The sequence below is a fragment of the Protopterus annectens genome, chromosome 1.part0, assembly GCF_019279795.1.
Source record: "Protopterus annectens isolate FY-2018-M chromosome 1.part0, PAN1.0, whole genome shotgun sequence".
NCBI classification, from domain to species: domain Eukaryota; kingdom Metazoa; phylum Chordata; order Ceratodontiformes; family Protopteridae; genus Protopterus; species Protopterus annectens.
Genome location: NC_056725.1, coordinates 373,438,424 through 373,465,149, shown reverse-complemented (window position 1 = coordinate 373,465,149; position 26,726 = coordinate 373,438,424). Strand labels below are relative to the sequence as shown.

At 38.6% G+C, this 26,726-nt stretch overlaps 1 long non-coding RNA gene across 1 annotated transcript in view; it reads right to left on the bottom strand.

Annotated features, from left to right (window-relative positions):
- Window positions 1-872: 872 nt before the first annotated feature.
- Window positions 873-26,726, bottom strand: part of LOC122792370 — a 29,511-nt gene continuing 3,657 nt past the window's right edge. The window contains exon 2 of the long non-coding RNA XR_006363306.1: window positions 873-7,092. This is a non-coding gene — a long non-coding RNA (uncharacterized LOC122792370). The remainder of the gene's footprint in view (window positions 7,093-26,726) is intronic.

The window sequence follows — 26,726 nt, the reverse complement described above, 5'->3', positions numbered from 1 at the left end:
CACAGCACTTGAAAGGTTACACATGAAATGAACATGCTAAACAAAAAAGTAGGTGGCCAAAAATGCAGCAGGAGTTGTTAATAAAATAATGAGTTGTATGCTGTAGGCCAAGGACTACTAAGGTTGTTATATTTCTGCTCTGTTACACACAGGTGAGTCCACATCTAGAAAACTGTCTGCTTTTCTGGAGAACTTACAGCCAAAAATAAGTGAAGTAACTGGGAAGCATCCAGAGGATGGCCACAAGGGTCACCAGTGGGATGGAGGTAAAGGATTATAACAGCATCTGAAATTGCTGAACATGCATTTATTAAACAGTAGGATCTGGAAGGAGGAATATGGGTGGAGTTGATCAGAAGTAGTTGAAGGGTACTGATTTTTAACCTGGACCTGTGAAAGCATCTTTTTAAAGAAAGAGAGAGAGAGAGAGTAGTGGACACTTGGAATAGAATGCTTGAGTAGGTGATGGGTTGAAATGCCATGGTGGCTTTCAAGAGGACATGAGATAGCTAGAACTTAGAAGGGGTTGGACAACCTTTGCTAGTAGGAAGTAGCAGCTGCATATTAACTGCATTCAGTGGGCAGACTAGAGAGGCAAACTATCTCCTGCCATTATGTTATATAATGTAATGTAATATATGTGCAGGTGTATAAATGAAGCAAAACTGCTCCTGTTATATTATGTTAACATGCATGACACTGTTTTACTAAGTGTTCTTATTTTGTTCTTGAAGTCTAATTAAAGGTTAGTGTAAGTTTCAACTATGCTAACATTACTAAATATGTAGTCATCTGCGTATGTGTAAACACACACTCCTGGGGTGTACCTTTCTCTATAATCCAAGTATCAGTAAACAAGCATGAAACCTTACTCTGGTCTGCCATGTTTTTATTTACACAATGTGGTCATGCAAATTGCATCTCAGACATCACATTCTGTTGCATAGTATACAAAGGAACAAGTGTAGATTATCCACCATCTCATGATTCCATACTGTACCAAAGAAGCAGACTGGTGTTTGGAAAAGAACAATACAACTGCTAAAATCAAGAGAAATTACAAAGCAGTCACATTTTCCATAAAACAGGCATGACAAAATTTGTATGCAAACAGAAACTTTAATGGAATGCATTAATACTTGCAAGAAACTTAGCAGACATAATAAAGTAACAATGGCTGGCATAGGTAAATCTAAATTCATCTAGCCAGTATATATTTTAAAGATACTGTAAAAATGTCATTAACAGGTATGTAGATCTGAATGTGCTGACAGGCTACTGAGCCCCGTAGTACAATGATGGTTTTAGTCCTTAACATCAGTTTGTATACATCAACAGTTGTTAATATTACAATTACACCAGTCTTCCATAGGTAAATGTTATTGTGCAATGACATCACCTATCAAAGTTGTTGAAATTAGTTAACTATAGCCTGTGTTTTGATTTAACAATGGATTCAGAATTATACCACATGCCTTTTTATAATTTATTGCTTTAGCAATAAATATATTTTTGTAAACCAGATAAATCATTAGAGCCAGGCTCCTTTACAGGGGACACCCACAAAGTAACCGTCTGAACCATACCTCTCAACCCCACAGCACAGAAAATCTGGATGTAGGCTGAACCTCATACTCTCAGAGACACAAGTACAATAGACTGATCCATCACGCTGCCCAAAAATAAGATTAACTTTTGCTTGTGTAGTAATAGTGACTTTTAAAAATACTTGGTAGTAACAGTTCTTTTTAGAATAATAGTCATGACTGATTTCTACTTTGTACACAGCTGAGTTTGCTTTTCTATGAACTTCAGGTAAAAATCACAGCAGAAAGACTGGTACGAAAGGAAAACAAGTCATATCATACAATATTATGTCATGACTGTATTTATACTGCAGTGTATCACAGTATTTAGAAGTTACATACAAATATGAAGGATTACACAGCAAATATCACAATTTGATTTTTCATACACTATCATTATGATTTAGAGTGTATATTTGTTACAGATACATTTATTTATCTCTTTAACTTATTTTAGTGAGCAGGCAGACCCCAGTGAACCTAAGGCACTTTTTCAGTGGACACCTGAAGAACAAAGCTTCATCTTGAGTGCAGTAACCATAGGCAGTAATGCAAGGAAGTAGTTAATGCAGAGGATTAATGCTATGAGATGTCTCTATGAGCTATTTCCTGTGCTCAAAGGTTTGATTTCCTCTGACTGTACTTACCTGACTCCAAACAACTCACTTGCCCAACAGTGCTTTGTTCTGAGTCTAAAAAAAGTCCATATGGATCAGTGGTCTGCCCATTCAACTGTTGCCACTTAAATGGGCTGGTTCAAAGACCCTTCTCACCCATAAACTAAACCACAAGGCAATTACTGATGTCACCCTATTGTTATCAGAAGAATTGGTGATTTACTTATATGCTTCTTAACTAAATGTAAACCTTATCAAAAGCTATACAAACTGGGTCTGGCTGAGACAACTTATCTAACATAGTGTTAGAAAGATGTGTAAGTTCATGGTCATAGTCAGACAGAAAAAATAGGTGTTGGCAGAAGCTAGTGGAATTGCAGAAGGCATATGGCAGGCCATAGGTAGGAATAGTGGAGAAGAAGCAAGGATGAGGACAACTAATCACCAGGAATGACCAGAAAAATAGGGGTGGAGACAAGTGGGGATTAGATTCAGTGGCACTAGAGGAGAAAGATTTAGAGAAAGTGGCCTTGGGGGTAAGGAAGGTGTATCAGTATACAAATATGTGAGCAGTAAGTACAGTGAACAAAGATGTGATATTCCCTCTGAGTATGTCTGCTTGTACTTTGGCAGTGTGGTGGACACAAATTTCCATATCTGTTGACTGTGGACACTAAAGGTTTTGTACAAAAACACACAATCACAAGCACTTCACCACTTTACCAGTATTTCTTCTTTATTTAAATAACGATCTGGTACCTCGGCCTTTCGCCTTCATGGATCTAAAGGTTTTGTCCTCATAGTTTTTGTCAGTACCAGGGACTTCCATGATATGAAACTTACTGGTTCTTAACTCCTTGGAGGAGTGACAAAAAGGTTAATAATTCTTCTGGGAGCCTTCCTGCATTGCTGCAAAAAATATGTAGAGACTGGGGTGATGTTTCTCAAGAGTGTACCATTTGAGTGCAGTGAGGCCATGGTAAAGATGCAATGTGACCATCTTCTCAAGGAAGCTTTGCCACCTTGTGGTAGGAAGACATGACTTTAAAGGAACATGGCCAAATGCCAATTTTGGATGTTTCACCAAAGCTGCAGATAGTAAATGGTGGTCACTGCAAAGTGGAATGCTTCCTTCTCCATATACAAAGACCATGGAGTTGATTATTTATTTAAGTAAGTACAGCGGCTGCTCTCTTTGTACTGGGATGTGAAGGGGGAAGGGAGTTTGCCCATAAATGAGGTTTACGCACTTGCTTTGGTGCAGTTCACAACAGTATTTTTGTGTGTTGAAGACATGGCTTGCATCAGGCTTTGACTAGGCTATCTTAGAGAAAGATGGTGAAAACTGCTGTGTTTTACAGAAGGGTACAGGTCAGTGTATGACTAGTTACTCAGTGTAGGAAGGGAGGAGACATGCTGTTACTTTGTTCAGAACCCTTAACAATTTCTACTTGTGATGATGTATATTACAACAGCACATAATCTGATCAAAGATTTGTAGAACATAATCATAATGCCCTGTAATACATGTTGCTTTGAGGAATGGAATACACTTAAACCAAAGAAATTCCTATATGGAGAAGGCCTAGTCATTTTATTGTGCTGAAGAGAAGCTGACTTTAGAAATCTGTGCCTTCCTCTTCAATTAAACTGTTACACACAGGCTAGCACATGATATCATTTGCATATTTCATGGTAGCTGTTTAACTGTAGTTCTGCCACACATGGATGGTATATAATAAGAAAAGCATTTCATCAAGCCATGATCCTTGGGAAACTCCCTGAAACTCAGGGATAACGAGCAATGCAGCAAAGTTATGTATGAATATTGTATGTGCTCTGTGGGGAAAGCTGGTGAACTGTTTTAAGGATTTTTAACTTAGGGTAGGGCAAGTCTATGGAGGTGGGTAACCTGAGTGAAGGCTACTGAAAGGTCTAAGAACAGAACTTCTGTAGTTTCTTCTGTATACATTCTCTTTATGACATGATTTTTTTTATTTTCATAAGGGCACTGTTGAATTTATGGTCTGGTTAAAGTTATTTTTTGGAGTATGTAGACCCTTTTCCTGGGATATTAGTGACTATAATTACATTTTCTATAAAGTGGAATTAGCAGGAATGTAGGATATGGGCTTATAGCTTTAGTTGTTGTCTTAATTTTTGATTTTCTACAATGTATGGGTTCATACACCAAACCACTAGGACAGAATGAATTTTGAGACAAAGTGGACCGATCTGGAATGTAAACATCCACAAAAGAAAGTCAAGATTTTTTGTATTATTCCTTTGAAGAGAAGCTTTCTGCTCTCTCCTTCTCCCACAAAAGACCACTTGAAAGGAGGCAGATATTCATGGACAGGCTGAGTTGGAAGCCCCAGAACTGCACCAGCTGTGCAGGGTGTGATGGTCCTCAGAAGGTTCCTTGCCACATAAAGTTGATGTTGAAACTGGTGAAGCCCTGAGGGATTTGTTGGGGAATCTCACCTATAAATGGTGTGGCATGTAGGGCAGACGATGCATTTTGTTTTCTAGGAGAGTTACTCTCCTTCCTAAAGATGTTTGGGTCTGTTAGAATAGTCAAATGGAGATTTATTAAAATATATTTGTCCTTCACAAATGGAGGATCTGCAGTTGGTGTGAATACCCTGCCTGCTGGCTATTCAAAGTTAGAACCTACATTTATATCTGTCATACATGGCTTCCCTCTTGATTATAATCTTACAAAGAAATTGACCCAGAGCTCACCATTTACACATAAAAATCAATATGAAAATAACAGGACTGATAACTATATATCAACTGTCAATAACAGCAAAATGCCTATTTTTAAATTAGGGTCTTTGTGGAGTTTAGTTAAACTGCTAAGGCACCTTGAAATCTAAATACTAGCAACACATTTGATAACTATTTCCTTGACACCAGTTAATATGCTGCAAAATGCAATGACAGAAACTAGGTTTATTACATATATTTCTGTAGTATGGAAGACTGCATTCATCAGTCATGAACAGGCATGCATCCAGTTTCTATGCCTGTTTTTTAAGTTTAGGTCACACAGGGCTAGCACTTATCCTGGCAAGCAAAAGGCAAAAGACAGGAACAAATCAGGATGGGATAGCATTCCACTGCATAGCACAGATAGTCACATTCTCCCCACTCATATGCATATCTAGGCCCAATTTAGCCTACCCATTTCAGCTGTTTGCATGTATTTCAAATGTGGAAGGAAATGAAAAACCTGTCAAAGCTGTACACAAACAGATAGAAAACATGTAGACTCTACACAGTGTGTATAATGATTTACATAGCATGCATGTTGTCATACTAAGCACATTACTGTGACAGTGTTTTATTTAATGTCAACTACATTGTTTCAGTAGCTATTGCACTGAAGTGTTCTGACAAATATGAGTAGTTAAGCTGTGGTGTCTACTATCACTTTAATATAACCTGAGGTCTGTAAAGATTTATATTCTATATTAATTGCAATAATATGGCAATTAATTGTAACACATAGGCTACTGTGCCATGATGCATATCACAGTAGGTAACTTCCATGATGTGGGCATAGCAACAACAATACAATGACTATTTCCATTGCATACTGGGAATAACGCTATTAAAGTATCATTCTATCACAACTGATGTTTCTGAAGTAAATTTTTAAAACAGCCAACACGCAACCTTTTTTTGTGCAGTTAGATTGACTGTAGCTTGAAAAAACATGCTGCTCCTTGGGAGAAAAAGGTACAAATAATGACTTTTAGGTAAGTCAAAATGCAACAACCTGAGCGTTAATTATATAAATGTAGGGGAAAGTAAGGCCAAAACCCTTTACCATGAAAATACTAAAGTTGGTGTGTGTGTTCTTTACTTCCAAGAAGAACTATAATTTATGAAATTGATGTCAACCTATTTATAGCTGCTATTTAGTATAGCATGCTTGCCTTGATCTGTTAAGATCTGATACCAATTATTACACAGTATTAGAACTGTAGCTCTACTTAATAAAGCTAGCTGCATGATAGCAAAGATAAAGCAGTCCCTTCTTTAAAGATGTCTGACTCTGCGTAGTAATTCTCCTAGAGCTCAAGGAAAAGCTATAAGAAGATTCTGAGATTTACGCAGAATGACTGCAGTTGTGCTTTTATCTATTCTCTGTTCTCTCCAGATGAACTGGCATCCTGTTGTTATCACAGGCAACAACCACAAACTTTCTGGTGTCTCTCCCATGATATTTTATAGGATTGTTTGACCTTAATCTGACCTCAGTAATTCGATACCTGCTATTACTTTTATATAGGTTATTAGCACCTCCTCTTACACGACGACCACGGCAAATCTGTATAGCTTGAGTAGATGTAGCATGAATAAAAGTGTTGAAATTGCGACAGCACAGTCCTCTGTTTCTCATTTCATTGGTCCAGAACCTATCATTCCCTCTTGTACCTGGTCTAACTAGGTGTTTCCTTTGAAAACTTGCAAAGTTTGTGAATTCCAACTTATGAAGATCTTTATCTGTATCACAACTGCAGTTAAAGGCAACAAAGGATCCTTCAAACACATCTTGATCATTTTGGTAGGTACCTTCTAGAAAATTCTGTGGGCTTTCAACCATTTTGGAGCTCTTCCACAAAGTAAGCAAGCATCCTTTCTCTACAGTAAAAGTAGTGACAAGGCTGACCCAATCATTATCAATAGGAGTCTTTGCTTCTGTCTCATGGAGAGACTTGCTGTGGTGATAGTCAGGGACATGGAGTTGAGCACAGATCTTTCTGTGAGAGTTTGGCTGATTTTTGGGGGTGACTTCATCTTGAAGAGCTGGTGATCCAAGCAAAAGTATGGAGAGCAACAACAGAACAAATCTTGACATCATCTTGTTGGGATACCTGAAACCAAATAAAACAGGACTTTTAAGTATTGCATTTCAGATAGAGTACATTAGCATTTTATTGGGCTGACAGTTCTGTTTCTTTTATTCAGAGCAGAATTTGAGAAATGGACTAAGAAGGAAATTCCATATTAGAAAAGCTGATTGAATTACAAAAAAAAAAAAAATCCATGCACAATAGTTGAGTCTTATAGTATAATACTGAATGTCTAGGAGCTGGCACAGAGTATTAAGGCTCTTCACTGAGGTTTTGGTGGTACAGGGTCTGATGCCTTCATTTGCCTACTGTGTAACCTTGAGTAAGTAACTTAACCAGACTTTGCTCCTCTCTTGTCCTGAAAATGGACTGTGGGCCTACCTGGTTAACAAATGGTTATTATTAAGTAATATTCCTGAATGCTAACACTACTAGAATGTTAAGAATGTTGCATGTTTGCAATCAGAAACAACTTTGGGCTCTCTACGGTTCAAAAGTGATGGCTAGACAATAATTAGGCATGAGCAATAAATAACTACCTCTGGCTTGTTCAAGAAAGTGGTTATTACATTTAGTGATAGTTTTTTATGAGTTTTACTAAAAGGAAATACAAAGCTTTACTTCTGAGAATACTGACAACAGATGACACTGAATGGAATGGACCAAAAACACCAGTTTCATCATACCCATCCCCCACCCTTCCCTTCAAGTCTACTGCTTCACCTCAGACTGGAAACTGTGCAGATTAGGTATCTTCATGTTAGAAGTACTTCATCCAAACTGCAATTTGGTCTTACATAAGAATGGCGATTATTGAATTACTACACACTCACACACACACACACACACACACACACACACACACACACACACACACACACACACACACACACACACAAACACATATGCGTACATACTTGCATATATATTTTTTCTCTCTCTCTTTCCTTTTTTTTTCTTTTTTAAAATATGTTTTTACCTCTATGTATATCCCTTACAATAATGTGTTGGCTCATACTCCATGTATTTATTTTAATTTGTTTTTGACATACTAAAATCACTTACATTTATCTAAATATCTAGTTGTGACTTAAGGAGTCATAACAGTCATTAAGTGCTAGGGCTGGTGTTCTATTGAAATCATTAACATTTAAGCTTATTAATCTTAACTAACCCCCAAATAAATAAATAAATTGCACATACAAAATACAACCTATACCTTATAAAGACAAACATGTATCCAGCTCCTAAGGTCCTCATGCTCTCCAGGTTCAACAGAAAGAAAACTTTCCCAAAACGTGCTCCTACAAGCTGGAATAAAGTTCCACAAAGAGTTATTGCAATGGAAACAGGTGTGTCCATGCTGGGGCTGGGGTACAGCAGGCGTGCAAACTGCCATAATTCTTTGGAGGAAGGATAGCACTGGAAAAAACATTCTGGACATGAGCTTACAGTTCATCAAGCCAGTGCTAGGCATTTATCTTCAATAGTGAGTGAATGGGAGCATGTGCTCATAAGAGGGAAGCATCATTGGTCCTCATGTGCTCACAAGGAGGAAGACATGATTGGGCCTCATGATGACTAAGGCAGCTCCTCCCCTGCACTCAGAGGATGTGATTAGAACAATAGTATAAATGCCCTCAGTTGCCAGGATGCAGGTGAGCGCACTAGCAGCTCTCATGGTTGCCTGTATAACCAATCTACTCAATGGCTCTCACTAAGGATGCATTAATGGTTGGTAGTCACAAGAGCTAAGATTTCCTAGAAAAAAATGGAAGATTTTGTTGAAGCATTCCTGTCTGTTAGTTAAAAAAACAGAATACGAGAAAACTGAATGCAACTTGACTGAAAACAAAATGACAGAAACAGCATAGTTATCACAAATTTCAGTTCAACAGACATATTACAAACTAGAAGATGCTACACATATTTTTGCACGAAGACAGGCCACCATATCCCAACATCCTTGCTATCATAGTGTAACTCCAAGGGTGCACACATAGAGAGTGAAGGATAAATACTTGGCTTCTGTACAGAAAATCAAGCATCTCTTAAAGCTGTGTAAACCTGTAACCTTGGAGTGTTAATGTATTACTGAGGGAGGGGCAAGGGTCATGTCCCTTGCAAAAATACTTTCACTCAGATTACATTTGCTCTTTTAGCATTTAGTCTGTTGACACAGAACCCTCATCGATATGTTAAGATATGGTATATAGCCCAATCACCAGTATCAACATCTGATTTATTCTACTGTGCTGTTTTGTAAGTCACTACTCTTTCTAAGCGTTAGCTTGTCTATATTTCAAACTAAATTATTTTTTGCAGATTCTCTCTCAACATCTTAGCAGTTTATGAGACTAAATAGAGGAAATGACACCTTCTGGTCAGATATCTGCAGTAATAACCACTGTTAGGCCATTGTAAAATGTAAACAGAATAAATGTTTCTAAAGAAGAGTCTGCAAAATAGTGTGAAGATTATGTGTGGTGTGAAGTTGGAAGCCACGACCATATATGTTTCTGTTAAGCAGATTTTTATCACCCCTTTCCCCTCTGAGAAGTGATGTATATTTTCCTTGTCCAAAACTGCTGCACTTACACTCCTGTCCATAGCACATGGATAAATATAGTTGTGCCTAACGTCTCAGCAATAGCTGTACTTGGCAAATAACAATAAACTGGATTTAGTAGACCTTAGACCCACGGTGGTGATGCTGCGGTAGCGTTGTCACCTCACAGTAAGACGCTGTCCGGTTTGATTCTCAGCTAGACCATCTTCTGCTTGGAGACATGCGTGAATGGGCGTACCTTTGTTGAAGGTTGTGCGTCAGGGCTGGTAACTCTGCACATAAAAATCAACTACCAATCATTAGCGGACTGGAGTTCCGCTGTGGCGACCCCTAACCGGGAAAAGCCGAAAGACACAATCACATTAAATATTGAACATGAAGTGTATGATTTTTTGTCATACTCCCTTCCTCTTACAGTTTCTTCACATACTTGCTATTCAAACTGCATCAGAAAGTAATGTAGCAGTATGACTAAGAAAGAAACAAATGACTGTGGTTCAGTACATCAACATTCAATACCATGAATCATAGTTAGTCAAACCTGACAGACAAAGTGCCAACCACTGACTTTCCTACATGGGATCAAATCCTCAATACAAGGCTGTTCCCCCTCAACACAAACTGATACTGTAAATGTGTTTGATTTAAATCAGCAAGCTAGCTGTTTTTGTAGTCACAGGTTTAATTGCAGCTGGATCCTGCAGTATATTTTATTAAACTGTTAGTATTTTAATGAAAAAGCAATGTAATAAACAGTATTCACAGCTTTATGTGAAGCAGACACTAAAAAATGCCTTTCAAGAGAGCTTCAGTTTTGCAGATTTTCCAGTCATGTACATTTGTCTTTCAACGTGCAAATTTTCAGAAGAGCAGGATGCTGACACTTTATTCTGTTGATGCTGTTATCCCATTGTGCTTCTTCAGGATTGTCTAGATGAAAAGGTAAATGACTTTGCTCAGGGTTAGAAATGTTGTAAGTAGTAGTTATGGGATTCATATACAGAACATAGAGGTCTCTGAACAGACGCACTTCAGCTGCTCTGTTTCTGTCCTTCTCTCTCCAAGATGCAGCAAAACACAGAGAGGTGGTGCACCCGATCAAGCAATTTGCAGGCTTTCTTCTCCTTGTTGTCTCTTGATGTATGTGATTCATGAGACTGCAAGGAGCCGAAAGGTCATGAATATTACACAGTAAAGGGGTGGTTGCAGTGAAAAAGGGCAGAGAAATAGTAGTGGCATGAGGTAAGATTTTTGTTTTAATTCTGGCAGTTAACCAGGTATGTGCAGTGTGGGGACTGTCAGGCATGTTTTGTTTACAGTTAATATGAATTGAAATATGTTACTGTGTGGCCATTACTTTGGTTTATTTTTTTAAATTACACTTCAACATCTAAGATGTACACAGATAATAAAGTATTTATAATTACTGAGCATGGTCCTTGGCTGTAGAAGAAAATGAGTGTGACAGTTGTCATTTGCTCATTGAACTCACTGAGGAAAATTCTGACAATTATACTAGTAAAATAAAATACCCCATGCATAAGCTGTTACCTTTTCCTGTAATTTTTTTTATTTTACATATTTGTTGACCAGGTAAACAAACCAAAAAAAATTATCCTTTCTCAGGGGTGACCCTTGAGCACTGTCTGGGTAAGTGAGTTGTTCATAGTCACACAGTAGGTAAATGATGGTGGTAGGAATCAAACCCTGTACCATGGGTACAGAAAGCAGACTGTTAACAGTTCAGTCCTCTCTAAAAACTGCTTCACATTCATTAACCAAAGGAAATACAACAAGGCTGCACATTTAATCCTAATTAAACATATTAAAACTGAAATTCTAAGTACTTGCTCATTTCATAGTTGTTATTGAATTGGAACTGCAGACTTCAGATTTGACAGTTGTTTTGGTTTTAAGTCATAACAGAATATCATTTTTGTCATCATGTTTCATTTAAATAACTATAATCCAATCCACTGATATTCTGTTGTGTGAATGTTTGTAAGTATGTGTGTGTGTGTGTGTGTGTGTGTGTGTGTGTGTGTGTGTGTGTGCACTTGCGCATGTGTGTGTTTGTGTATATGTCCTTGTGTGGATGTGTTTGTGTATATTATATGTCCGTGTGTGTGTGTGTTTCTGTATGTACGTGTGTGCATGTATGTGTTCATAAATGTGTGTGTGTGTGTGTGTTTCTGTATATATATATATATATATATATATATATATATATATATATATATATGTGTGTGTGTGTGTGTGTGTGTGTGTGTGTGTGTGTGTGTGTGTGTGTGTGTGTGTGTGTGTGTGTGTGTGTGTGTGTGTGTGTGTGGTATTTTGGGCAAATAAGGGATGGAAGACCTGTTTTGCTTGATTTTCATCTTTCAGTGCAATGCACTGCTTTTGAAACAATTGATGGGGTGTATATATTTTTTAATCTTTGATTGCTGGCTGAAGTTCATATTACAGCCTTGCTTGATTGTTTGTATGTTCCCAAAGAAATCATCTGTGGATGTGATTGAAATTGCTTTTAAGTCTAAAATGGAACTTTTAGAGTTCCTATCGGCAGCATATTAAGTCTGTCCCTCCATTTATAAATCCCTAAACAAATAGGATGTCATTTCGTTTTAGCTTGAATTTAGGAGATTTCATCCTGATTTTATAGCTATGTGACCAAGAGGAAAGATAAAGTTCAGCAATTTAATTCAAGAAATCATCCTTTTACCTAACTCAGCAACATATGTGAAGCATGAACTTTGCACTGCAGTTTTGCACAATCAAAAAGTGTTTAGTTTCATTTTTTTTCTTTTTTTAACAATAATGCATTTCTACAGTAGCAAACAGTTATATACCACATCAGACATTTATTTTGACATGTTATACTTTACCAGAGAAAGACAAGTGCAATGCTTTTTTTTTTCACTTTTATCTTTCGGCATTGCATTCTAGTCCCACTTGTAATGCATTTTCTCAAAAAAAAAAACAGAAGCATTTTCCAAGATCATTACAATTCTACTCACATTATGCATTTGTGAGATTAAAATAAAATAGTTATTTCATATGAAGGTTAATCTGTTTTTCTAAACAAAGTATTTTATAATTGGTTAGGGAAAGTAGGAAGACACTATTCTGTTGCATTTGTTTGTGTGTATCCTATTTTTATGACATGGTGTGTCATTAAAGTGTTACAGTAAATGAGATGGAAGAAATAAAACAACAAATGACTGGATCATATAGTCATATGTGTTAATTAAGGAAAAGGTACACTGCTACAAACGTGAAACTTCTTTTGTACTTGTGCATGGTTGGTTAGCCACCTTAGCAGAAGTGATTTCTTATCAGTAATGTCCAAAGTCAGCTTACTGTAGCTGGTGCGTGACAATCCAGAAATGACAAGGAATGATAAGCATGTGCACTGTCCTTTCTGAGATGAATCGAAACATGTTGAATGTGACAAAACAAGAGAAACATTAAGTGGACTGGACTGACAAAGAAAGATAACAACGAGCCTCATATCCATGCTGTAAAAAGCATGCTTTGCATGCAACATAAGCTCTTTTAGTAGATGCTTAAAGTGTTATGGTCATATTGTAAAGCACTAAGTAACACATTTTTGGAATTACCATACCCAATACCAAATTGTGCAGCTTTTGATGTAAACATTGTGATGTTTTTGCATTTTATTCTGTTGGTAAAGAAGGTACTGCGAATATTTTTCTCTGAGCTGAAAATTGCTGTCATGGCATCATAAAAGATTGAACCCATACTGCTTCACTACCTAAATTAATGTACAGACTATTATTTATACATATCAAATGCATCAACAATAGTTATTTACTTCTTGGAAAGACCAGTTGTCAACTACTTTTTTCAGATGAAACGCCACACTGAAAATGAACACACATTGAAGTAATAGTGAGCCACAATGTAAATAAACAGCTCTTTTATGCAGGTAAGATATTTTGATTACCTGTAATACTTTGCAACTGAACACAAATCATTGCTCAGTACCTACCTTGACATTTTTGTAGGTATGGGAATAGAAAAAAATGAGTAAACAATGAAACTAAACAAAAACAAAATCAAAAAGCAGACTGCAAGCTTTATATTTTGCAAAATCACCTGCAATGTTATGATGAACTAGGAAATTAAATTAATTATAAAGCAAAGACACTTGCAAACATGTCCAGTACACTAAAATATTCTTCCAGTTGCAGCATTACAGAATATTATGTTCAGTTCTTTCATTTTTTGCCATTTGTTAACTTTAATTTCTTCAAAATGAAAAGCTCAAGTTTCTGTAAACAAGCAACATCAGGATTGCTTTTTAATATATGCCAGATCACACCAAATATGCTCTTTTAACACCTGAGTTAGAACCATTAGTGTTCCTGGAGATACAGGTAAACATCCTGACATACAATAAGGCTATATAAGTTTCACATATAGCGTATGACTGCATGACTCCCATAACTACACATGGATATACATTTATGCAGTGCTCCTTCTAAAACTATGGCAAGGTAGTTGTTTGTAGACTGGCTGTACATGGGATGCCATGTGTGGTTAACAGATATTGAGAGTGACAGTGTCAGTTGGAGTTTGTGCACATTGCATATTTACTTCATTTTTAGGTGGGGATGGGTGGACCTGTGAGTCAATGATGACACTTGACCTGTAGCAACCTCAGTGTTGATAAGTAAGGGGTGCTACTAATATACATATGTAAGGAAGGGGTGCTACTAATACACATATGTAAACAGACTGTCACAAAAAAAAAAAAAAAACATTGCTTTGTGTAATCTGATTTTTTTAATGTTTTTATTACTTAATATTGCTATATTTTCCAAGTCATGGAGGTAGGGGTTGATTATTTCAGTTTCAGCACTATCATGTCAATGAGTTGACTGTCAGTGTATTAGTTATCACTGAAAATCATGCATTCTAGTTACTAACACATTGCAAAATATAGCTGTGCTTCCATTACAAGTGCTGATTGCGGTCTGTATGTGTAACTCACATGGGAGTCATCCAGCTAAGTTGCACATTTCAAGATCCTGACTGGTTAATGAAGTGCATGTAAGTCCCAGTGTTATATAATTAAGCAGTAATCAATGCTGGGGTTATGACTTGTGTAGATTCTACCCACGAGTGCTAGAGTGAGCTGAAAAGGTCAAACCCTAACTGATTTAAAAAGCACATGTGAGTAAATATTATTTAGCCTACACCCCCACCTTTGAGTACTGTTGACCTTCATCCCACTTTTTACGCAAGTGCTAATAACTTGCAGTGTTTGTTGCATATTTGTTTAGAGAAGAACATTTGTTAAAATAGTTCCTCCATTTTGTACTTGGGTTACAGTTCATTTTATGTTGTTTTAAGACTTTTATGTATTTTCATTAATATACATTTTATTTGCTTCTTTAATATGTTTTCATTCTTTGTAGTTAGTAGTAATTGGTTTTAAACTAGAATGTTACATGTAAAGCACTTCCTTTAATTTGTTTTGGACATTTTGTTTTCATCACTCTCTGTGGAAGTGTGTTGCAGTGTCCATAGCAAACAGATAGAAGTCATCCTTTTAAGCAATGTAAAGAAAGGGAAAATCAGAATAACTTCCAACTAATGATCTAAACCAATGGAAAATGCAGTACAGGACAGTGGGAATTATCTAAAAAATGTTTTCCAAAAACAGGGGTGAGGGCCATTATTGAGTTCCCTCTGCAAAAGTGAGATAAAGTTGGTAAACTTGAGTTGTATTGTGAATGTGGATTATTGGAGCATGGGGTTCTGGGAGGCTTTGACTCTGCCTGTTATGTAGTTATCTTCACAACATTTAAAATACTTTTTATTTAATAGAAACATAGCAGAAGATTGGAAGAGCCCTTCAGCAGAGGTAGTAAAGTCAAAAATGCAGAAAACTTTAAGAAAGAATTCAAGAAAACAAGTGGCAGTCATGCAAGACTTCTCATGGGGGAAATAAATAAAAAAGCTGTTGATGAAGTAGGACTTGCAGCTTATTCATTTGGTAACGGGTATGGAAAGGAACAAAGTAGCTAGGAAAAGTCTCATTTCATACTTTGTCTTTTAAGTTTTCACCCCTGATGGCATTACCAATCTAACCCTTCAGTGGGTGGCAAGTACAAGAAACTCCTGCTTAATACAGTTGCTGTGTCCTGTGCCATCACCCAGAATGATACCACAGTACAAGCAGAAAATGATTGATTTCAACAATTGGCTAAGTTTCTGATGTCATTCTAAGGGGATCCAGTATCTGTCTGCCTGGGATGACATGATCGACAGACCTCGATGCTTTGCCAGAGATAGCCTGCATCTGTCACCCCTGGGCTTCTGGATACTGGCCAAGGCTCTTATCACCCCTATAGTGCCTTTTTTAGGCAGTCTTCCAAAGACTAAATTGCAACCATAACAGCTACAAACAAATGCAGTCTGAGGGTCATGCTGCTCAATGCGAGAAGTCTAAATCTCAAAATGCACTCACTCAATGCACTCCTTAAAATGGAGAACATCGACATTTGTGCTGTAACAGAGACCTAGTTCAAGGCAGCAGAAAGCACCCCTGTACTACCAGGCTATAACTCATTCCACATCTTTCGGCCCCAGAACTTTGACCGAAGCTCCAAAGGCAGTGTTTTTTTCATATTCTTAAAGGATGCACACACCTCCAGACTGGTAGCCCAACATAATGCATCAGAGATATTTCAGGTGCAGCTAACATTGGGTAAGACAGTGGTTCAGGTCGTATCCTGCTATAGGTCCCCAACCATGTCCCAAGACTTGAACACCACATTCCTAAACACCATGGAGAATATTAGGGTCCAACCTAACACTATCTTACTAGGTGACTTCAACTACCCCTCCATTAACTGGGTAAACTACTCATGTACCAATACACTTGCCCAGTATTTCCTGGACTTCATTAATTCCAATGCCCTGGACCAGCTCATTCTTACCCCCACTAGAGGTAGAAACATCCTTGACCTGGTCATTACTAACATGGGCGACCATTGCTCTACACCAATAGTCAGCTCTTCCTTGGTTAGATCAGACCACAAACTAATCACGTTGGAAATCCACATCCCTCCCACCCGCCGCAAAGGCAACCACCATGAAAACCTTCTCCAAAGCTAAGTTGGGCTCCTAAAAACAGAGGTGGCTAATTTCACTGCACTCATGCAAATGGAGAATAGTTGCATGACCATAGAATCATACACCAATGCACTGTACGAACACGTACACAAAATGCATGGATCTCGCCATACCCAATAGAACCAAGGCACTCTCTTCCAAAAAAAGGAAGCCAATTGGTGGTCCCCTGCCATAAACAAACTCTAAAACAGAAGGAGGAAACTGATGCAGAATAAGGTGAGGTCCCAAGACTGGAAAACCCCCCCTTATCAGCCTCAACAAAAAGTTGAGATTCCTCATCAAATCCTCGAAAGCTAGCTATGAAAACAGAATTGCAGCAGATAGTAAAGACAACCACAAGCCCTTCTATAGTTATGTAAAGAATCTCCACGGCAATACCCAGATTTTCTCTGAGCTACTGCACAATGGTACCTCCTATACCAAGCCAACAGATATTGTCAGTATACTGGCGACAGATTCAGTGCCAACTTTACCCCTCCCCCCAAAGGACCAATCACAATACCAGTAGATTGTCAGGCACCGAGTATTACTGCTGCACAGGTTAAAACAGCACTGTCCAAGGCCAGGAATACAGCTTTTATGGGAACTGACAATATCCCTAGTTGTGTTCTACATGAACTACAGAGTGAACTGGCACCTCACTTGTGTGCCCTGTTCAATCACAGCCTCAACTCAGTCTTTGTCCCTACCAAATGTTGCATTGCTACAATCATCCATTTCCACAAAGGAGGAGTGACTACAGGCCCAGGGAACTATTGCCCCATTAGCCTGATGAGTGTGATATGCAAAGCTATGGAACGCATCATCATGGGCCTAATAAACAAGTATATAGGGAATCTCCAAACTGTAGATCCCACACAGTTTGGTTTTGTGAAGAGTAGATCATGCCTGCTCAACTTGGTCGACTTCTTTGAGTCAGTCACAAGAGCTGTGGATAAAGGCAAGGTGGTTCATACAGCCAACCCTGACCTGGCCAAGGCTTTTGATACCATTCCCCACTCAGGAATCATAGAAAAACTCACTAAGTTTGGCATCAACCCCTATATCACTAGGTGGGTTGCAAGCAGGCTCACAGATAGAACTCACAGTGTGAAAGTAGCTGACTCCAAGTCAGACTGCTGACTAGTCATGATTGGAGTCCCAGAGGGTTTGGTCCTATGTCCTCTCCTGTTTGGCATCTACTTCTTTGAAGTCCAGGCCAACACAAATGGACTCTGGCTGACAAAATTCGCAGACAATTGCAAGTTGGGAGCTATTATTAACTCCCCAAATGATGTTGATATCCTACAGAATGGCCTCACTGAGACCAACGACTAGTGTCAGAACCATGGCCTTTAGCTCAATGCCAAAAAATGTGCCATCATCCCCTTTAGAAAAAACCCGGTTCCCATGAATTACCACATTGATGGTAGTCCACTGAACACAGAAGGCGTTATAAGAGATCTGGGAACACAGGTTGACAGCAACCTCTCTTTTGATCACCACATTGCCACTGTGGTCAGAAAGTCCTTCTGTGTGGCACATCTCATTACTAAGGGTTTTGCATCCAGGAAGAAAGAAGTCATTGTCTCCCTCTACTCTTCCCTCATTAGGCCAATCATCGAGTACAATGCCCCATTTGGCATGTACCTCACTAGACACCTGCAACAACTGGAGATGCTGCAAAAGTACCTCACAAAGAGGATCCTAGGCCTTAAACACTTGTCCTATATGGACAGACTCAAAAAACTCCAACTATTCTCTGTCTCATATTGCCTACTTAAAGGTGATCTCTGCTTGACTTACAAAGCCATGTCTGACCCAACTCTGTTAGAAATGCTACATCTAAAGAAATCCCAATCCCTCTACACCACATGCTCCAGTGACCTCATCCTCATTACCACAATCAACAGAACGTGCTGGAGAGACAGGTTCATAACCTAGAGACTGGCCATGCTATAGAACAGACTTCCCATACATGCCAAGCAGAGCACCTCACTGGCGCTCTTCAAGAGAAATCTCGGTGAGTGGATGGGAAAAAGAAAATTCACCCTGGCGGATAACTCCAGTGGCTCTACTCGACAGAGGCACTGGGATCTAAGGTCGGGTGGCACTATGCCAGGGTAATTCTATGGTTAGGCTTGTAAAGGCCCCAAGGCCATTAGCTTAGTACACATCTATGAACCTATGAACCTATGAAAAATAAACACTACTGACCTCTGAACACTACTCATCCGATGGAAGTCTATTGTTACTGCTGGTGTACAAAAACTTCTTGCTTGCTATAATTGTTGTGTTATGCAAAATCTAACTCCACTAATCTGTCTAGTCCTCTCATCCTAAAGAAACATGTCATTCTATTGTGGACAAGGCTACTGAGCAATAGAAACTGTAAGCAACCCTAACTTACAAAGTGGACCCATGGTACAGAGGGATAATGCTCTTACTGTGACTAGGATGACCTGTGATTGACTAGTGGTACCAGTGCTGGATAGCCATGCTGGAGGTAGGATGGGAGTGAGTGGTCAGTCTTGGCTTGCTCCTCCTGGGGGTAGGGAAGCAGCCTAGGTTCAGTGCAGTATAGAGCCTGGCCGGCTCAATGCTGCAAGCAGATATACCAGTTAGGCAAGGACTGCTCATGCATACAAACACACATACACCTACCAATGCAGTACAATATACAGAGCTGTCAAATGCTGCTTTAGTGAGGTAGAGGATATTAGGACACTCTCCCTAGCAGCAGTATGATGCAGCATCACTGTCTTTAACTTCACCAGCCCCAGACGTGGGATTGGGTTGAGACCACGGAAGGCTAAGGTGTATCTGAGAAGAGGAGCTGGTGGTGGTGGCAACTAATGGACACATGTGAGAAGGCAAAACAAGAAACCTTTACTTACCATAACTGATGTGACATGCAAAAAAAAAAGAAAGAAAAAAGGGAAAAAAATAACTCTACTGATGTTTTCACAAGTTCTAAACTGCAAAAAACCTTACTTACCAAAACTTGATGTGTTGTGCAGAAAATAACTCTACTAACCCCCGAATAACACCCACCCTTTTAGCAACCTACAACCACTCCTGGTGCACAAAAATAGAGTATGGACAGTTAATGTAATCTCCAACCACTTCTGACAATTGCACATAGATGGTAATCACAGCTCTTGGACCTCAACTTATATAATTTTGCTTCACTGGACGGTCAGCTTTTTATTAGTATAGTCACAATTTTAATTGAAGTCACTGTTATTTATCTGTCACCTTCTAACTTTTGGTCATTTTCTTAAATTCATTCACTGTAGTCATTCATAAGTTACAATTATCTACCCACAAGAAGCATCTATATGACACAGAAGCTTCCACACTTCCTTTCTGGCCGTGGTTTGATAGAGCACAAGCCTAAAATCCCACCTTGCCACACTGGACTGGTAATCAATTCTATCTTCATTATACCATAACTACTCTGCTAGAAAACTCCCCTTCTGCTTCAAGACACATTTTTTTCCCTTAATTTCAAGACTTCATAAATAAAACACAAGTCAATGGCTGACCAAAGAATTAAAAACTCTTCTATGTAAGTGATGAATTCTGGCTAAAATGGAAATAAGATCCAACCCCTGAGTCATGCAAACAATGCACCCAACTCTATAACCTCTCCAATCAAGTTATGCACAGACAACAAGCCAACTATTTCAAATCTGAACAACTTACCTTGTTAGACAAATCAAAACTGTTTTGGAATGAAGTGAACATAATTACTGGTTGTAAAAACTATTTCTGGTTCAGCCAGATCTGACACCTTTCCATGTTCCCATTGCAAGCTCCCTATCTCAGACTTCCTAAATGAATTTAGGAATCTGCCACCCATACAACAAAACTACTTCTTCTTTCCTTCTCAGTTTCCACCCTCTCCCCGTTTTATACCACTTATATTTTATACATCAGTCAAGAAGACAGTGAAATGCTTCTTGATCAACTTTCCTTAGATGTCCCCCACAGGTTCATACAATCCACATTCTAGTTTGTTTACCAGTTCAAATATGTTTACCTCCTTCCCTTTAATGCATATTTGAAACCTATGGATTTCTCAAAACATAATGCACAACCTCCAGAAAACAGTTTTAGTTAAAACTCTTCGAAAGTAGCTCAAGTCAGAAAATTTTCTCTTCAAACCAATCTTTATCTTTCCTAGATTGGGTAAATTACTTGAAAAGATCACTTACCTCCAATTGTCACAATCCAGTCAAAAAAATAACATCTAGTCTCCTTAAAACTACATGGTTTCTGGACAGGTTGTAGTTCTCTCACTCACTTCAATCAGTTTTTGATGACAAAGACTTTTGCTCTAGTGATCACTTCATCCTAATGAATTACATGCTAAACACTAGTATTTGTCCAGAAGCATCCTCTTGGTTTCAGGACTTTCTTACCAATAGACTCTCCAGAGCCAAGATTGTTTCCTCTATCTCATTTTTGTATCCTGTACTCAAGGGTGCCCTCAAGACTCTGTCCTTTGCTCTCTCTCTTTCTCTCTGACATCAGCAAGTTCTCCAATTACCTACCCTACCTTCCAATAATAGGGTTATATTTAGGTCAAGAACCTCCACACTGAAATGCAAAACCAGGCACAAAATGACCTACTGTCACTAAACAACACACCTATGTTAAGTTCTAACAAGATTAAAACAATACTATCCGAACACACCATAAGCTTGCAAATTCCTCTACCACACTGGAAATTAAAGACCTGGACAGTGAAACAATAGAAACAATGTCTTTAGTTGAATACCTAGAAATATGGCTTGACCATTCCTTGAAATATTGTGCACACTTTGAAAAAAAAAAACTAGAAGCAAAATTAATTTTCTATTAATTTGTTCATGTAAGAAGATATTACAGTGGCTATCCTTACCACCTAGATCAACCCTGTTCAAAGGAATCCTTCTTTTCCAGCTTTAATGTAGCCTTCTGCCAATAGCTACTGCTAGGAAAAGGAGACCAAAATGTTTTTGGACCACTTCCAACAAAATATCTCAATTTATTACCAACTCACCTCAACAAGGACATCACTGTTATACAAATACCAAAGCTAACTGGTTTATGTTAACAAGGGACAGATGTCTTGTCAGGTTTCTTACTTTTTTAGCTTTAATATTCTGATGCATTCTCCTCAACAACTGCAAAATGGGTCTACATTAGTTTATTGAAATACATATTCATCATGAAAAAGTGGAAAGAGAAGTATGAAAGAAGAAAAAGATGAATGGTGAAGGAAGGGTATATAAAGTAGATAGTACAAAGGAAGAAAGGGAGCGTGAAATAAATATTCTCTGCATAAAGGGCTTTTCAATGTTGTTCTGAAATAAGTAGCCACGCAGTTGTGTTAAATAAATATTAATTACAGCAATAATCAACAATAAGCATTATGATGCTACTACTTATTACTTTTAAAGTACATAGTATTAATACTGTTGTTGTATTTTATTGAGTAGGCACATCCCATTCATTAACAAAAGGCCTGGCTCAGTGTGCCACTCAAACACAGCCCATAAGGCATAACAAAGTACCCAACACTCTAGTCATAGGTGACTCTATAGTCAGGCAAACTGATGTTCCACTCACCAGGCTAAACAAGGAGAAAGTTACTGTCAGCTGCCTGTCGGGTGCCAGGATCCACCACATAATGCACACACTCAGGTCACTCCACAACAAGTACAGATATGACTCTGTCATTGTCCATGTTGGTGTGAATGTCCTGACATGTACCTCCCTGAAAAGAGACATGGAGGAGCTCTCCGATCGTGTAGCCAAGGCAGGTATGATGCTAGCCATGAGTAGCATCCTGCCATCACCCAGAATGATACCACAGTACAAGGCCAAAATGATTGACATCAACAATTGGCTAAGCTTCCGGTGTCATTCTAAGGGGATCCAGTATCTGTCTTCCTGGGATGACATGATCGACAGACCACGATGCTTTGCCAGAGATGGCCTGCACCTGTCGCCCTTGTGATTCCGGATACTGGCTAAGGCTCTTGCCACCCCTATCCCACTCCATAAAGAGGGAGCCACCACAGACCCCAGGAACTACTGCTCCATTAGCCTAATGAGCCTGGTCTGCAAGGCCATGGAACGAATCATCATGGAATTTATAAACAAAGACATTGGTAATCTCCAAACTCTGGACCCCACCCAGTTCGGGTTTGTAAAAAGCAGATCATGTCTCCTAAACCAGACTGACTTCTTTGAAGCAGTCACCAAACCGTAGATGCAGGTATGGTGGTTCACACAGCATATCTAGACCTCGCCAAGGCTTTTGACACCATCCCCTACTCTGGAATTATAGATAAACTCACTAAACTAGGTATAAATCCCTATGTCACAAGATGGGTTGCCATCTGGCTCACTGACAGAACCCACACTGTGAAAGTAGCAGCCTCCAAATCCAACTTCAGACCAGTGACAATGGAGTACCACAGGGTTCAGTCCTGGGTCCTCTCCTGTTTGGTATCTACTTTTCTGAAGTACAGGCTAACACAGAAGGTCTTTGGCTAACGATGTTCGCAGATGACTGCAAACTAGGAGCCATAACTGAAACTTTTAACGATATGGACATCCTACAAAAGGGCCTCACTGAGATAGATGCCTGGTGTCAAAGCCATGGCCTCAAGCTCAATGCCAAAAAGTGCATTGTCATCCCCTTTGGTAAAAACTCTGTACCCATAAGCTACCACATAGGTGGTAGTCTACTTAACACCAAAAGTGTGATAAGAGACTTTGGGATACAGGTGGACAGTAGTTTTTCCTTTGATAATCACATCGCCACAGTAGTCAGGAAATCCTTCTATGTGGCATACCTCATCACAAAAGGTTTCTCATCTAGGAAAAAAGAGGTCATTGTTCTCCTCTACTCGTCACTCATTAGACCCATTATAGAGAACAACTCCCCTTTTGGTATGTACCACACAAGACATCTACAACAACTGGAAAGGCCGCAGAAATACCTCACAAAGAGGATTACCAGCCTCAAACAGATGCCCTATACAGACCGTCTCAAAAAACTCCAGCTTTACTCCGTCACATATTGCCTACTCAGAGGCGATCTCTGCCTTACATACAAATCTATGTCAAACCCAGAGTTGTTGGACATGCTCCACTTAAAGAAATCTGAATCCCTTCCAGCTACATGCTCTAGGAACCTAAACCTTGTCATCACAATAAACAAAACATGCTGGAGGGATTCCTGTCCCAGAGACTTCCCATACTCTGGAATAAACTACCTATCTATAGCAAACAAAGCTCCTCATTAACACTCTCCAAGAAAAATCTTAATGATTGGATGGGAAATAGGAAATTCACCCCAGGGATCACCTCTGTGGCTCTGCTTGACAGGGGCACAGGAAAATAATTTTCTTGGGTGGTGAAAGCCAGGGTACCTTTTTGGCTAGGTTTGTATAGGCCCTTGGGCCGATAGCCTAGTACCTACCTATTAACCTATGAACCTATGAAGTACAACACATTCCCAAAGGTACAATTTTGCAATCTCAATAATGTTGGGATTTTCTAACGCTTTTGAACAGATTTCTATTATAATAATGATATGAACCTGACCTGTGAATACAGATGACAGTGACTGTCATACCTTCCTTGAGAGATGATTTCATACTGCGCATTGTACCATAGCAACAGTTGTCTGCTGAGATCTACTTTCTTACTGGTGTGCTTTCAAAGTCTTATGATCCTTTAGATTTAAGGATAAAGATAAGTATACCAGAATTATGAAGTGGTTCAAATGTATAATCGGGATGCTGAAAGTAAAAAACATGCAGCACAATTTGCATTTTTATCCAAACCAAATATATTCGTTGTGCAGGGGATATTTAGTAAACCTTGCATAGATGATATTCAAACATTCACATACCAGATAAGGAATAGAGTCATGTGTGTGTGTGTGTGTGTGTGTGTGTGTGTGTGTGTGTGTGTGTGTGTAGACATCTTTATGTCTAACTGCTATACAAGCACTGTATTACTGTGATACCTGACAAATGGCGTTTATCCATTTGGGATCATTCAGTACTGGAATAACATGATTATTTATTTGCTTGCTTCCAGCCTCCTGTGGGGAAGCCACAATCCAGTACTTAACATTTTGCTGGATTTTTCCTGTTCAGTATACTTAATCATTGCTTCACATTTTAATCCCTAACCTACTATATATCATTGGGATTTACCTTATGATCTATGGCATGATCATTGCACAGTCTTTTCCAGACATTTATTTCACAGCCATGCTGTAAAATCATTTACCATAACAGGTTTTAAGCAAGGTCAAAAGCTGAAAAACAGACAAAAAAAAATAATCAACATCCATGTTATTTGGTAAATACATCACCGGAACTCAGCTCTAAACATTTTGATTCAAAACTGAAAGTGCAGACCTTTCTTGGACCTTCTCTTGAACTGTCAAAATTCAAATCCAGAATGAAATCTCCTTTAGTTGAAAGTGGCATTTTGCATTCTGCATATGAAATTACATTTTCTTATTTGAAAATGTCACTACTTTTTATGAGCTGGGGTCATAAAGTTATGCTAATGTTTTATCATTAATGTACTGAGCTACAATATGCTTGCCAAACAAGTCTCATAAATTTACCATTTCTCAATAATTTGAGAACATCTCACCATGTAGCTCTTATATCAGTCCATTCCATGAATGTAACAGCTGTCAATTATCACATTTCAGCTATTTTATCAGACTAAAACTGCAGCTTGTATAATTTATGCAGACTCATCTTCAATGCAATGCATACAATGTATTTATCTTTTACTGAATGTCATCATAAGACTACATTGAATTACTGAATTATTGCTAAGTCAGACATTTATTTTGATGAATGCAGCTTCATCATTTGTCACCTTTCAGTATTTTAGGCTTTACATCACAGTATAACCATTTCCTTAGAGTATTGTTTGGATAGTTGCCATTACGTCTAGATTTTGTACATTTTATTCCAGAAAGCTATTTTAAATGCAGTACATAATGAAATTGCTGCAAAATCTTGTTGCACCCTGGCCACAGGTTTGACTGTATCTCATCTGAAGTCATGGCAGGAGGAGTTGCAAAGTAAAAGGTATAAAAGTGATTCCCACTGACAAGTCACAGTGAAACAATTTACTTCTAATAGATAGCTCAGACTTGTGCCCAAGACGCATCATGCTTTTCCCATATGCATGCAGAGTTTGAAATCCACTTTTGAAAAAGGAAAGCATGGTCTTGATGTGAAAAGTGCCAGCTGTCATATAATTCCACTATTATATTGCCAACAAATTCATATTGGCATTGAAAGATGTTGTCAGCACTTCATCCTTTTTTTTTCCTGGTTTGCACACACCATGCTGTTAAATGTTATACAGAGGGGAATTCTCTTTGACCATGACCTGTGACCATTGACAAGACTAGGGGACCTCAGTGCTACTCTTATCTTTCAGTTATGGTCCTTTAATTATTCTCTCCCCTTGTCCTTAGCCATTTTCCTTCTCCTCCACATATGCCTGCAGTACCATAACTATAATATGACTGTTCTTTCCTATATATTATGGTGGCTATCAGTGCTACAATGCAACCTCTTTGGGTAACTGTGCATCCTTTAGTCTCTGACAATACTAGATTGCGGTTTCCCTGCCCTTGCCTTCACTGAACAGGATATATAGGAGTTTGTTAGTAAGCCATATCCCATATGGCTTCACAGCCCCCCCCCCCCCAGCAATGCAGTTCACTTCCTTACTATGGTCACCAGTGATACCAACACTGCAGAGCAGTTTCTGAAATTCAGAAATTGTGAATTGTCCTTATAATCAGAAAAGTTGCATTCACCATCTGCAGAACACCATGACAGGTAAACAGGCAATATTGGCTTATATGCTACTGCTGGATCACTTCCAT